This window comes from Molothrus aeneus, chromosome 1 (assembly GCF_037042795.1).
Source record: "Molothrus aeneus isolate 106 chromosome 1, BPBGC_Maene_1.0, whole genome shotgun sequence".
Classification (NCBI taxonomy): Eukaryota; Metazoa; Chordata; class Aves; order Passeriformes; family Icteridae; genus Molothrus; species Molothrus aeneus.
The window spans coordinates 93,876,144-93,891,367 of NC_089646.1; the positions used below are offsets into that span (position 1 = coordinate 93,876,144).

Below are 15,224 nucleotides of genomic sequence, written 5' to 3' on the forward strand. Positions count from 1 at the left end.
GTCCTACTAACCCTTGGTAAGGACTAAGTATCCACTCGTGAGCGATTTGAGTGAAATTCAACTTGGATTAATAGCTGGAGTTCCAAACCCATTTTGCATTAGTGATGAAAAAAAAGGCATTAGGACATGGATGAATGTAACTTATTCATGGGTTTATGGGCCTTAAGGTCAGGGAGTGAAGGACTCTGCAACAGCTTTGATGGTTACATTCTTTCATTCATATCTCTGATTAAGTTTAAGTGTAAAACTCATGGAATTTCCCATTAACTGTACATCTGAGGAAGCTGCTGAATGCACTTATGCAAGTCCAGATAAGAAATTTAAGTTATACAAACTAGTCACACATCCCCTTGCTTTTGATAAAGCAGAAGAAGGACAGAAGGATTGTGTGCTAAATAAATGACATTAGATGAAGTAATGCCTTTTTTGGACATTTTCCACTTTGCATTTGGAAGTCAGGAGCATCTGGAAAACCACATTTTTTTGAAATATGGTGGGAAATTATTAAATAAGAATGTTCCTGTCAGTCTCTTGCGTGCAAATCTTGCAGGGTCTGGAAATTACCAGTGAACTTTGGAGAGAATTTTACCCTTAATATGGACTAAACACATTTGGTAGTCAAGGAGAAAACACTTGGCTACCAACCAAGCAAATACTTCCTTTTAAAAATGTTCTAGTGAGCAAGTGAAAAATGAGGTCATTCATGCAAATATTCCATTCACCAGCACTTTTTTAATAACCAGATTATGGATACTACGCCTGGCTCACAGCAAAATGGTATGAACTTAGTAGAAAACTTGAACATAAACTTAATGTAGTTATATAGTCCTTGCAGAAGCACTTCTGAATGAAGTAAGAAGTGTGCAGAGGTAGTGTTAATGCTCTGGCAAGTAGCTTTCTTCAAAAAAGCAAGGGTGGGAACACAGAAGGCTCCAGGAGCAGGTGCAGAGCCAGGCAATGGGTAGCCAAAAGTACTGGCTTTGGCCCAGGTCCCACAGCAGAGCTCCTGGCTGTGACCTCAACAGCCACCCCTCTTTAGTCCCTACAGCTTAGGGCAGCAGTTCTTGTTCGGCTGTTCACACCAGCTTCCAGTGGCTGGCCTCTCACAGACTTGGCACAGGAACCACCACAACATTCATTGGGGTTACAAGGCAGGAGGAGAGCCCTTCCAGAGGGCTCCTGCCCTCTCTTCACAGCCCATTGACCCCTTCTTCCCACTTATGCCTCATGGTGTCTCTCCTGGGGACTACAGATGTAGATACTTGTGTTGTGTCAGTTCTACCTGGAGGAGCCTTCAGGGAGTTAAGCACCAAATGGTGAACCCAACTCTCCTAAATTCTGTAACACAAGTAAACAAACAAACCAAAACACACTTTAGCCTTAGTAACACCAAATGGAGTTGACAGCACACACTCACATGGTTCCTTCTTCTCTGGAGAAAACATTGGCTTGGACAATACTAACAGCATCATTCTGCGAGCATTTTTGGCAGCATTGTTACCGCAGTTATTTTGCAATCTATTATTTTCATTATCCCAACTTCCATCAAAATAAATAGGGTCCTGGACTCCTTAGATGATAGAGGGATTTGGCATGAAATGTTCTTATATCTTAGGGAAAAATACGTGGAGTATTTACAGAGTAACATTCTTCATAGCAATAAAAGTATGAGTGGTGGTATATCTTGCATTGCAAGAACATTGTCATAGTAGTGATGTGAAATGCAGATCTATTGCATTTGACTTTATAAAGCCCCTAGGAGCAAACAGGATGTTTGCACCACTGATATTAATGGGATCCTTTGCAATAAAAACAGTTCTTGGGAATCTTTTGAACAGCTGAAGGAATCTAAGAGTTGCTGGCGTATGTGATAACTGCTATTGAGAGAGTACGCTCTGCTTTTGTCAGAGAAGCAAATGAAAACGTAAATAGAAGGGGAAAAAAAAAAACAGATAAGGTATTGCTCCACAAGAACATTCAAAACAAAGAAGTATCTTCCAAATAGCCTGTTCTCTTCAGGAAGCTAGATAAGTGTTTTAGAATAAAAGTGCTGCTTATTCCTGAATGAGGCACCCACATAGGGAGCTGCTTTAGTTTGGTTATTCTGCAAACAATTCCGATAGCAAAAGCTCTGCCAGCCGGCTTCCTTGGAGAGGAGGGGGGAGGAGGTCTTCACTACATTAGGAGCCTTTTGTTGGTCTGATATGGCTATATTCCTCATCACACTGGTGTTCAGCAGGGTTTCCAGGATAAAACAGAAATCCAAATAGAAATCCAAATACCCCTTTCTGTCTACTTGAGAGTTTGTTCTGATTTGAACAGAATTTGTGTACTTACCAGACAATTGAATAGTGTAGTTTAACACTCAGCCTTTTCTGCGTTCGTTTTAAAACACAGAGGGGGGAAAGCAAGGGGGATTATACTGTAGGAAACAGAGAGGCAAAAGTGCACTGCATATGACTAAAATATCTTCAAATCCTTGCTACAGAAGTTTCTCAAAACCTTGCCGTCTCTAAGTAAGGTCTTTGTTGACATGAGTGCCTTGCTTGTTACTGAATGCTCTGGGTTTATTAGCTTTGGAGTTTAACGAGAGAAAAAAGGCAAATGCCTCACAAAATCTGCAGTGGACCAACTTCCCTAACTCACTTCTGTCTTTCAAACCCTATGAAAGCAACAAATGAGACGCCGCCTGCAACTTGTTGTTATAAGTCAGGATAATTTTATGCTGATAATTTTATGCTAATGATCCTGAGTGTTTGTTTCAGCCTCTTTGTCTCATTAGAACAAATTCTGTTGGTTGATTCGTGGATCCGAATGTGAAAAAAGGAATCATGAATTTTGTGTGATTTATGAGGAAATTAGAAAAGTAGCCAATTTGGCATAAAATTGTGCAGGGAAGAAAAATGGTCTATCAGCAATGAAAGAAATAGTGGAAAGTTTTTGGAAGAGTTCCTGTTCTCAAAATAATTTCCCCCAAAATTCTGCATATTTATTATGACTTATACTGTTGCAAACTACTGCAGCTTCAGATGTAATCATTGTACTTTTACTAATTTTTAATTTATGCCAGTTCAGAAATACAGGCTGACACACACAGTTTCAGGAGTAGCAGACACACAGCAACATCTTAGCTACCCACCCCAATCTAGTATTTCCTGATTTTACTTTAGGATGTGGGCAGTAATATGCTAAAACTAGGCTAATGACACACATTTCTGATTTGAATGAGATCCAGAAGGTAGAAAAAAGGTTTGGGAGCTTCTGAATGCTGAGTTTTTTGTCTGGCTCACTGAAAGGTTAGAAAGCTCTGGCAAACTTTTACTCCAGCCTGTGAATGGATCTGTGTGGATGGACTTTGGTGTAAGTTGCAGCATCTCTGCAGTGAGGCAATAAACTCTGGGATTTAGACTCTAAAGCATCTCTATTTCTCATCTGCAAGTTCCTGTGTGCTTTCAGCCAAGTAAATATCTGATGCTGGTTAACTTTTACTGTTCCTTCTGCTGCTCGTCATTGCAGATCCACATCCGAGTGCTTATGGCATATTATGTTACAGCCAACCAACTAACTTCCTCTCAAACATGTTACTTCTACTCTGTTGCTTGTGATATTGATGGCTGTTTTGACCTTTGCAGTTCTCTAATTACTGAAGTCTTAAAATAGTACACATCAGGTAAAATATTCTCTTTTTGAAGTTCCTTTTTCCTTGCATGCCTGAGCTGAAAGACCATATAAACTAAGATTATTCAACCACTTTAGACCACTGCACAGAATGTCAAGGGAAATTTTGTTACCGAGGACAAGTGACTGTTTTGTTCCACTTTTACTTTGGAGGTATTTTTCACCCAGCAGAAGATAGTACAATGATGTATTTGCCATGCCGTTCCATAAATCAAAATCTTCTCCTTGCTAAACCCCAGAAATGAACTTTTGTGAAACTATTTTGTTTTTCTGTAGTCCTTTATTTAAAATTTGTGTAACAGCCCCAGATAACACATTGTTTAGAGCTGGCAACCAATTTGCCCAGTTTTAGCAAGCGCCACATTTGCTGCAACATCACAGGTCATTTTTAGCTATTGTACGTCTTTGGTCCAGTCAGAAAAGCGCACAAGCACTCCAGTACTATCAGTTATGCTTGGAGGAACATAAGAAGGGCGAGGGGGAGGGGAGAGGAGGAGACACAAACTCAGAAATACCCCGTTTTTCTGCTTTGGGAGAGCACAGCCCGCTAACAGCCAGGTCCAGCCTGCCAGAAAATCAGTGTACTGCAGTATCCCTATCGGTAGTCAGAATGGAAAAACCCGAGCCACAGAAATACGCCCTCCCAATGATCTCTGTCTCAAAGCAAAAAAAAAAAAAATCTTAAAAGTCGCATCATTATTGAATTTGTCTTCCTTGAAATTAATTCTACTTTGTGGCCTAGTTCTTTTTTATTTCTGAACCTATTATGGGCCACATCTGTGGAAGTCTGATCAACTATTCTGAAACCAGCTGCTGCTGAGATTCTTTCAGTTAAGCTGAAATTAAGAACAGGTTTGTGGGCTCCCTACCTGCTGTGAAGCCGTGATGTAGTTTATAAAATTTCATATGGGTGAGAAAATCTGACTGCCAGGGCTGGAAAAGTTGGTACATTTAGCATGAACCTAAAATAGGGGTGTACAATGAAGCTGTACTTATTTGCAATATTAACTTTTTCTGCTCTCTTCCTCAGTGTCATTGTAAAAGCAATATTGGATAATTTGCTTTAAAAAAAATGTGGGTTTGAGAGGATCAAAGCACAAAAAATCAAAATCAGGCTATATCCTAGCAACTGTGTTGGCAGTAGGGGCAAATATGAAAGACATTAAAAATGTTGATAAGAAAGGTCTCCAAATTATTTCTGCCATAAGGAAAAGCCCATTGCATGCCGTACATGAGATGATGGAAACAAACACCAGTCATCTTTTATCATTGATGCAATTACATTGATAGCAAGGGGACAACTTGTATGAGTAGAAAGTAAAGAGGTTATGACCACATCCTGACACCTGATACAATTTGTCAACAGATATGACCAAGTTGCTTATTGCTGTTACGCATTAATAGACATGTCAGATCATGAAATATGTGCACCTCTCCAAATGGAAAAATATTTTCAAATCCTTTCACTAGATTTATGTCTGACTAAATTAACAGGGTGCAAGAGCTTGACCTCAATCCATGCAAACCCCGGGGTACGCTGGTGTGTAAAACTTTGGTGGGTGGGGGTGAATTTTCATAGTACTCTGGAACTCTGGAAGCAGCCTCACACTACACTATCACACAGCTACACAGCTACTGAGCCATGATTAGAGAGGAAAGAAAGATTGTTGTGGTGCACATCAGAAGTCAATGTATTTAATCCAAGTGTATAAGATTGTTATTAATTAAAACAATTTTGTTTTGGAGTAGAATTTGTGCCACCCACAGAAACTCTAGAAACACACCAGTGTTAGAATGGTCCATTTTCAGTGGAGTCAGAAATGTGAGATTCTTTTTTAAAAGCATTAGTGGGAATGGTTCTGTGTGGTGATCTGCACACATAGATGGGTATTAGAGCTGCCTGTGCCTTCCAGTTTGTAACTTCTGCATGTGTGTTTTGTAACTCCAGATACACCAAGAAAATTCTGGTTTAGAATGTAAAGATGATTTGTCATCAGTTTTGTGTGCTCTTTTTTCTGACCAAGCACAGTTTGAGAGCAAAATCTCTGTCTTACATTTAAACAGAATTTCAGACAGATTTGTAATAACTGAAAATATTAATTGGCACAAAACCTGAGTAACTCTGAGCAAGCACACAGAAAAAGAGACTGACTTCCCTAGATTACATTTCACAGACTGTATTTGTGTATGTGACATGTACACACACACATATGCACACACATATATATGAAATGTAATCCAAACTTGGCTTGTTTGCCTGTCTTGAAGTATTTATCCATGCTTTCAGCCTTGCTTTTACAGAGATGGCCTTTTTCCTCACTACCATAGTGTTTCTTGGGAACCTTTTCTTATCTAAACTTCCACCAATCACTCCTAAGGCTAAGTTATGCAGACAAGTCATCGCACAGAATTTCATCAAACTGCCATTTTGCCTAACTTGAGAAAGCCTGGTCCCAAACGCTGAACAAATAATTTATTAGACCATAGCAAAAGTAAATAAATGCTTTCCTGTTCCAAATATTTCATTAGCCAGAATTATTATACATGCAAGTCTATAAATAGTAAAACACATATTGAGCCATTAATATCGCTGACATTCTCATACAAAATACTGTAATTTAAAGAATTTGAAACTGGAGGACATCTCCTGGAAGATTTCTGGCAAAGATAAAATGAGCAAATTGTCTGCAAACAAATTAGTCACCCATGGAAATGGTACACTACTAAGGAATTAAACATTAAGAACATCATCTCTACCTGAAATTTCTAATGACATTGATGATATTATGCAAATATATCCTGCATATCTTTTAAGTCTATAATTTCTTACACCGTTTCAGTTTTGCTTTTAAAACCCAGAAGTGCTGGGCTCAGCAGAAGAAATGTGAGAAAATCTCCTATTTAAAATTACATGGACAGAGAAACTCTGCTGGTGACTTTCCGTGAAATTAATATACCGCTTGATTGTTTTTAAGGTCTCTGCATCTTCTGAATTTTTAATTGCCTTTCCATTAAAGCGGAATACCCCTTGTGTACTAAGCTTGAGATGGGTTCTCCAGTCCTTTCACTCCTTTAGCCTCCTATTTTCTTACGGGAACAAGAAGTGTAGGACTGGGCCCTATGGAAGCAAAGATGGAAAATACTAAGCATTTTAAGCATTACTCTGTCAAGTAATACAGCAAGCACTGTGTTCTGTATTCTCATGTTTTACTGTCTAAGGAAAAGAATCTGTACAGACTCCGAGAGAAAAGGAGTAGGTCATAAAAATCACATTTTTAGGTGGAGGAGTTGAGAAGTCTCATGCACCTTTCATTGCTCTGACTTGTCAATTTTCGCCATATGGAAATTGTTAGCTTAATACTGTAGTTCTAAATACTGCCCAGGAATGCTGATTTATAATGGATTTCTTACTCTTTGTGTAAAGAAATGCTAAAGTACTATATAAACTGTGATTAGAGAATCTACACACTTGTGTTATAGGCGTGTGCCTGGGGTGGATTCTTAGGCTCAGAGAGGTGACATCTGCCTTGGTCCACTCACAGGTAAATCTGGCAGCAGAGAACTCAGAATTCCCACAAAACGCTGCACTTCTGGAGTAACTGGGAACCCAATTTGGTCAGAAATTGAAAAACTGTGCGGGAAAGATGCTGATGCATAAGGGACAAAATCCAGACATTCCAGATGTGTTATTTGCTATTGAGGCACTTAAAGACACCACATTAATGTAATGAAGCTGCTTTTGAAGAAAAGGCAACGTGCATTTTTTAAAGTGCGTCCTCTCTATATTTTGACCAGCTGCTATGCATGTCTAGTTATTTTTTTTCCTGTAAATTATAATTAAATTTGATTGTCCCAAATACATCCCACTCAGGCATTCATGCTGAAAGCAGCAACAATTGTCAATGACCTTTAACACGCCTGCTATACAAATTAGTGCAGATCATTAATCACACATAGCTTACATTTTATGATTCGTGTATCCTTCATTACCAACTTTCCCCTCTCGCTCGCTGCCCCCTACCCCCACCGCTTCCCTTTATTCCGAGGGGTCTTGTAATAAGCACTGGAAAGGGCAGGATTTAAAGCCTCCCCCGCCCCAATTTTGTTTTCTTCTCGTTGCCGGAGCAGTTCTCGTCCCAAGTGCAAGACCGACGGAGGGAGGGCGGCGCGGGGCCGGTGCGCCCAGGAAGGGCCGGGCCGGGGGCGGGGGGCGACTCCGGAGGGGAGCTCAGAGCCGGGGTGCCCGGGGGCCATGGGGTGCTGCCGGTCCGGGACGTCAAGATAACACCGTCCCTCCGTCAAAAGCGCTCCGTGTCAACTGTACGTCATCGCACATTATGAGACAAAGAAAGAAAAAAAAAAAAAAAGAAAAAAAAAAAGGCTCCATCCACACCCTTGATGTCTAGTACCGAGCGTTAAATTAGGCTTCCCAGCCATAGACTAAACACACTCCCCTCGCCTGTGGCACACACAGATTTGGCGTGATTAAACAGGGCTTCGCAAACAGGCAGGAAAACAAGAATTTAACTTTTCAGCCATGGGGGGGGGGACCAGGGGGGCTTGTTGGTTGCTTATTTTTTTTTTTTTCTTTCTAAAGCCATATGGCAGATTGATTTGTTCGGAGGTCTTTCAACTTCCCCAGCGTGGCTGTTGAACAGTATTCCTCTTTGATCTTGATTGAGGACTTTAATGTTGTTGTTTCTGCGCATTTCAATAGATCCATAAATATTTTACCAGTGGAATTCGCCCAAAAAAAAAAAAAAAAAAAAGTTTCTCATAGAAATGCATCTGGGGCAACTCCAGCCCGCACCTTTCGCAGAGGAGGAGGTACGTGGGAACCCGGGCGGCGGTGGGCAGAAGCGCCACTCCGCGCCCGCACAACGCGGTGCCCACCTTCCTCCCCCGCTCTCCCGCAGCGCCCGGGGCGGCGGCACCCGCGCCCCAACTTTGCCCCGCGCAGACAATGGTCCCCGGCGTGTGCGTGCGGGCTCGGCACCGACCACACCAGCGCGGCCGCCGGGGGACGCGCGGCGGCGGCGGCGGCGGCGGCGGGGCGGGCGGGGCGCGGGCGCGGCGGGGGCGGTGCGCGGGCGCGGGGGGCGGCGGGGGCCGGCGGGGCCGCCCCCGCCCGCGCCAGTGGAGCCGCTCGGCGGATCATGTGCAGCGCGGCGCCGCTCGCATGCGGCGCGTGGTTTCACCTTCAGAGCGGCTCGGCGCGCCCTTCCCCGAACGCTGCCGCCGCCGGCCACGCAGGAGGTGAGGGGCGGCGGGGCGGGGGAATGGCCCGGGGGGCGGGGGGTCCTCGGGCTGTGCCCCTGGGGGGGAAAAAAACCCTCAACTTCGCGCCTCGCCCCGGGTACGGGGACTGTCCCCCCCGGTCATCGGAGCAGCTCCAAAATGGTAACTTTGCGCTGTTCCGCGAGGAGGTCGGGTTTGCTGCAGTGGTGGTGCCGGGGGGTGGGGGAGCCCTGCGGGCTCCGGCAGCCTTTTGGCTTTGTACGCTCCGTCAGGGGCGGTGAGGGGAGGCGGATTGCGATATTAATCCATTAAGAGACAAAGAACAAATTGCCGCACTTTAAAGTAAAAAGCTTCGGCTGAAGAAGGTGGGTGATGGGTCGTCGAGCCCCGAGTAGCCACTTCAATTATTAACAGTGGGCTGTTCCCCCCTCTTTCTCCCCCCCAGCCCCGCTAATATTGATCCAGCGTGTGCGTGAAATGCCCGATGTGGGGCTGTGCCCGTGTGTGTCCCCCCCTTGTTTGCGAGTCGCTCTCGCTTCCGTGGCGAGTCGGTCGCTGCATGATCCCCGTTAGAGAAGTACACAGTTTATCAAAGGAAGTTGGGGGTGGGCGGGCGGAGAAAACAATTATTCCCATATAGACAGCGAGGAGGACTCGGAGGACAATGTCTCCGTAGCGATTATTTCCAGAAGAGGAAAAATAGCCCGTTTGATGCGGCTGGGGTGGGGGAGGGAGGCAGGGAGTTTAATGTACATGTTAAAAAAAAAAGGGGGGGGTCGAGAGGAGGGAAGGAAGGGGAGAGAGATAGGGAGGGAGAGAAAAGAAGAATAGAAATAATGCAGTTCCAGACATTTTGTGCTATAAAAGCTTTCCTCCTCCTCGTCCCTCCCTCCCTCCCCCATTACTATCTTCGGTGATCATTAGCATAGCGCCGAGTCGCGATCCTAATGCGAATTAAGCACTTGGGCAAGTTGAGGAAAGTTTGGATGGGTAAACTTCGCTATGAGGGAAGAAGGTGGGGTGCTAAAACTGGCAGTACGTGTGGGGAGGCGTGTGGAGCATGACAGCCGGCCGTTGTTTTTCCCCTCAAACCAGCTAACCTCTGCAATTAACTGCTGGAGACAAACCCTGTGTTTTAAGCCGAAAAGTGTCGGTTTGGAGTCAGCACCATTTATTAGGAGCGTTAATAAGCTCCCATCAGCAGACAGGGATCTTCTGGGGAATGCGCATTGTGTGTGCCCACAGCTTATCCTTTACATTACCCCTATAGATACGGAGGCGCTCGGGCACTGGACGTGCAAATATAATTTTGCTCGGACTATTTTTGAAACATTAATTCTGTTCTTTATTTAATCCAGATGCAGGGTTCCCCTCCCCCCAAGCCCCCCCGCATTTGCTGCCTTATTGTTGGGTGTACATTTTCTGAAAAGGCGACTGGTGTAACCTGTGGAATTTGAAATGCAAATAAAAGCCTGTGGGAGTTGAGGCAGAACAAATCAGCATTTATAAAGTGAAAAAGATTTAATGTCTTTGAAACCACTGCGAGATTTTTTTTTTTTTTAAGTAAGAACTGAATCGTGACGTCAAGTCGTTTGGGCAAGATTTTTAATTTTTTTTTTTTAATGTCTGAAACGCGGGTATGCGAAGTGCTTACAGGAAAAACAGATTACAAGATTAACATCTGTTAACATGATCGTTTATCTCCAGCCAAAAATAGGTCAGTCCTTTCTTAAGGAAACACGATTGCTGGGCGCATGATTAAATAATGAAATTAGGCTGATGAGTTCATAAATTAGACGATGTGTCGACGTGGGTTAGGATCCGACCTGTGACAAAAATATGTAATTCGCGGTCCGGCGGAGAGCGGTGCGGGGTCAAAGTCCCTTTTTGGGGAGAGGCGCAACTCTCTCGCCGCCTCCTCCTCTTCCTCCTCCCCTCGCTCCCCATCGCCGGGCGCTCCCCGCTCGCACCCAGCGTCTCCCCTGGCTGAGGAGCCGAACTCTCCCAGCGAGCAGAGAAGTTTCCTCGGCGGGGAGGGACGTGGGGGGTGCCGCGGTGAGGGGGGGTTGGGGAACGGGGCCGGACGGACGCCGAGCCGAGCCCCCGCCCGCCGGCGGCCCCGCCTCGCCGGGGCGGCCCTATCGCTCGGGCCCGCCCCCCGCCACCGCCCGGCCCGGCCCAGCCCAGCCCCGCTCCGCTCGGCCCCGGGGTGTCGGGGCGCGGCGAGGTGGGACAGGGAGCCGCCGTCTTCCCGCGGACTTCCCGCTGCCCTGCCCTGACCTGCCCTGCCCTCAGCGCACCCCCGGCCCGGCCTCGTTCCTGCTGTCCCCTCGCCGTTCCCCCCGCAGCGCTGGGATCCGGCTTTTTTTTGGAAGTGGGTGCAAAAGTACCCTTATGAAAAAGCTCGTCGGGCCCAATCGATATTTGGATTTTTTTGTGGGGTTCATTTTAATATTTGTATTATTTTGAGGCGGATTCACCGGTTTCTGGAGAGTGTCTCCCCAAAAGTGGCGGCTGGGCGCCGTGCTCAGGGCCGGCTCCTCGGCGGCCGGGGAGAGGTCCCAGAAGCCCGCCCGGCAAAGGGCCGCTGTGCTTTGGCCCCATGCCACGGACTTTATTTCATGCTTGCTGCACTAAATGAGTTAACAGCCAAAGGGTTTTTCATTAACTCGACTTGGCAACCGTGTATTTCGTCGGCTTCTCCCCCCACCAACATTTCCCCCCCCCCCCCCCAAAAAAAAAAAAAAAAAAAGCGTAATTTTAAGCAAAAACTGAGTGACATAACATGGGTTGATTTTGATTTGGGAGGGGGAGTCTTTTTCAAAATCTTCTTTCAGATTTCCCTTGTGCCCCCATCCCTGGGCATGGTGTATGGGTGGGATGATAGCTGAGAGTTTATTTTGTGAGATGTGCTGTGTATCCTGATTTTTGACCATTGCTTTCCAATGGTATTTTAAGGCCCTGTGTGTCCTGGACCAAGCAGGAGGATGCTGACCCTGTGACAGGGCAGCTGCCCCCCCTGAGCCCTGCGAGAGATGTGTGGATGGGGCTGGGGGGGAGTGTGTAGGTGTGCATGCTGGGCTGTACAGGTGTGTAGGTGTGCATGCTGGGGAGCTGGGTGCTGCGTGCCAGGCAGGTGCGGGCAGGGCAGGAGGGGTGTTGCAGCAGGTGGATAGGAGTGTGTGTGCACAGATGCAGGGCAAGGATGGGGTATGGTGCATTGCTGCATGGGAGCCAGATGTGTGTGCCTGTAGGTGCTGCTGGGGATGTGTATGCCCGGGAAAATGAGGCAGATGTGGCTGCGGGGTGGGGGAATGCTTCACTGACGCAGGTGCCCGTGTGTGCTCACGTCCCCGTGTTTGTGGCAGTGTCCCGTGGGCAGGTGTGGGAAGTAGTGCAGGCTGGCTTCTCTAGTGAGGCCCCCATGTGCTTACCCCCCGGGCTGGCTGCTGCCAGTGGGCCGAAAATAACAGCGTTGTAAGAGGTGTTGGCTGTTTTAGGAGGGAGCAGTGCCAGGGAGGGGCGTTGCTAATGAGAGCAAAAGTTTCATCTCGGTGGGGGAGTATGTTGGTAGTTTTGCTCCAGTAGTTTTGTCCGTGGCAGCTGGCCGGAGAAGTTGTCTGTCAGTGAATGTTGTTGCTTCTCTGCCAAAGTGTCTTTCACTTCTGTCACAGCAAACCCACCATCATCAGCTTGGTCGTCTGCTACTCTGTGCACCCAGCCTTGTCCCACCAGGGTGGGCACAGTGGTTTTTGGAGCTTTGCTCTGTTGAAACTGGAAGCTGAAGTTGCATAGGAGCACCCGTGGTGTAATTAGTATCAAGGTGCAGGTATTCCAGGAGACGTCTTCAGTTTCACAAGAGCAGCTGCCATAGCCATCTTGAGTGAACTCTGTATAATAAAGTCATTTGCGTGGGGCTCTGTGTTACTGGCACAAGCACACCTTTACTAGCTCCTGGTGTAAAGTGGTTTTTAGTTATCTCTGGAAATTCTTGCCTGGGGTTTGTTTTCAAGCCTTTAGTTCCTATGAAGCTGAGTGGTGTTGAAGTGACATCTAGTTAGTGATAAGTACTGTGCAGTCTGTGTGAACAATAGGGCATTATAGCCGTCCCTCTAAACTGTTAGATTAATATGCAAAGATAATGCTTACGGAAAAGAGAGAAAAAATAAAGCATCAGTGAAAATAACATTGTCGTAAGGAATGATCTAAAATATGTTTAAAGAGAAGAGTGGTCTTAGTTAGCACAGCACCTGTATAAGCTGAGCACAACCTTCTAAACACCTGTACCAGACAAACTATGTATTAGTCCCTCAATGAATGTGAACGACAATTTCTCTGTGCCTCATAGAAGAGAGTTTACATCACTAGGGTGAAATCTACCTATTGTTACTTGCAAGTGTCCTCAATAACTCTATCTGCCTAGAATGGAGCAAGATTTTGTAGATTAGAGTTTTCCTGTGGCAGTGACTAATGTATTTACTTTAAAAAATAGGTTCATTGTATGATTTTATAATTGGTCATAGTATCATGCTGTCACCAAGATTTAATAATAGCAATTATCAGTACAGAAGTTCATTGAAGGGGTTGGAAACGATTGTGCCATTGTTCTGGATCTCTGCCTGTTGAATTGATCGTCATTTTAGCAAAGGAGGATGTTTATGTCTTAACATCTTACAGATCACCTTCAGAAGCTGGGCTGTTGGCTTCAGTTGACTGAAAAATGCATAACTTTTAAAATGCACCCTGCTGTGGGTGCTTACACCAGAGGGGGCAGCCTGGAAGAGTATCCTCATAGAAATGGTGTACTCACCAACTTTTGAGATCTTTGGGCAGTCTGTTTATTTGGATTTTTTTGCTAGGGTCTTTGTGTGCAAGTGACTTCAACAGTTACCTCTAACTATTGTCTTATATATATATATATCTATATATCTATATATATATATATATATATAGTTATAATTACCGATAAATATTATCTGTCTATAGTTATCTATATTTGTAGTTATCTATAGTTACCTATCTGTAGTTCTCTGTGATTGAAATCTGATGAGTTTTATTCTGAGGTCCCATCTAATGAAAGATACCTATATTTAGTAAGATCCAAAACCTGTCAGCTTTGGAAGGCCTAACTTCTGTGAAGACTTCAATTTGTGCCAAGAACTTCCAGGACTTCTTTGGGATTACATGCAGTATGATCCAGTGCAAAAGCTGTATATGTGTGCTTAAACTGGAAACCTGGGTTTGACTATACTGTTTCATAAAGTCATCAGAATACAAAGCTGAAATGCAAAGTGATTGCATTTTGCAGGAAGCAACTTGTCCAAGCTTGCAAATTTCACAAGAAAAGTGCCTGTTTAAGTTTTTGAGACACAAGTATGAATTCGTAGATACATACCTTTCAAGACTGAATGGGCATTGGATTTCTGCACGAAAAGGAGAAATGGATGTACTGTTGTTTTTCACAACCATGTGATGTTCTTTAGTTGGATAAGAGCATGTACAACCATCCTAAAAATTGACTTGTTTCTTGTGAATCCACTGCTGACCCATAATAAGCACCCTTTCCACTCCTATTGACTACTGGGATTTGCATGAGGGTGATTCTGGGTTGAATTACAGTTTCTATGTGCATATCTGAAATCCTTAATTATATTGGCAGTTAATCAACTAAAACTTGTTATGGTCATTTTTTTTTCCTCTAGCCATAAGCTTAATCCAGATACCTAATCAAAGCCTGGCCAAATAAAAAAAAAACAGGAAAAAAAAGTCACATTTATTTGATTAGATATCTGCAATATAAATATTTGAAACTTGGTGCAATGTTGCTTTTTCAAAGCAGACATCTTACATGCTGCAAATATTTATACACTTCAGTGCTAGGATAAAGCTGTTCTGACTCAGGCACTGAAGGCAAAATTCTGTTTTTCAGTTACCCACTGTAACTGCACAGAAACTGTAGAGTACTTGGGAGTTAGAATGACTCAACAGATAGCAATATTTCCTGGTTGTCCCTTCTGTCACTAATGTTAAAATTAAGTGGAACTTCTTCGCCTTTTCCAGCAGGAACAATTCTAGTAAATGTTATGTTAGTGAGCCGACGTTAAAACTTTCGAGTGGATTATGGTCCAGGTAGTTAACGCTGCCACTTAGGCTTTCATTAGGATGATGACTTCATTACAAATGTTTACTTTCATTACCTAACTGTTAGTCAGCAAATGTTCAGTCTCCTGATCTGCTGAACCTGCTTTGCCATTTGAAGCCAGCGAGCTCTCTTTTTTTGGTGTGATGATTACTCAACGCTGGTTGTT

At 44.6% G+C, this 15,224-nt stretch overlaps 1 protein-coding gene across 1 annotated transcript in view; it reads left to right on the top strand.

Annotated features, from left to right (window-relative positions):
• The first annotated feature begins 8,837 nt into the window (after nucleotides 1-8,837).
• Nucleotides 8,838-15,224, top strand: part of ZNF516 (zinc finger protein 516) — a 99,669-nt gene continuing 93,282 nt past the window's right edge. The window contains exon 1 of the mRNA XM_066546110.1: nucleotides 8,838-8,934. The gene's annotated coding sequence lies outside the window, so the exon portion shown is untranslated. The remainder of the gene's footprint in view (nucleotides 8,935-15,224) is intronic.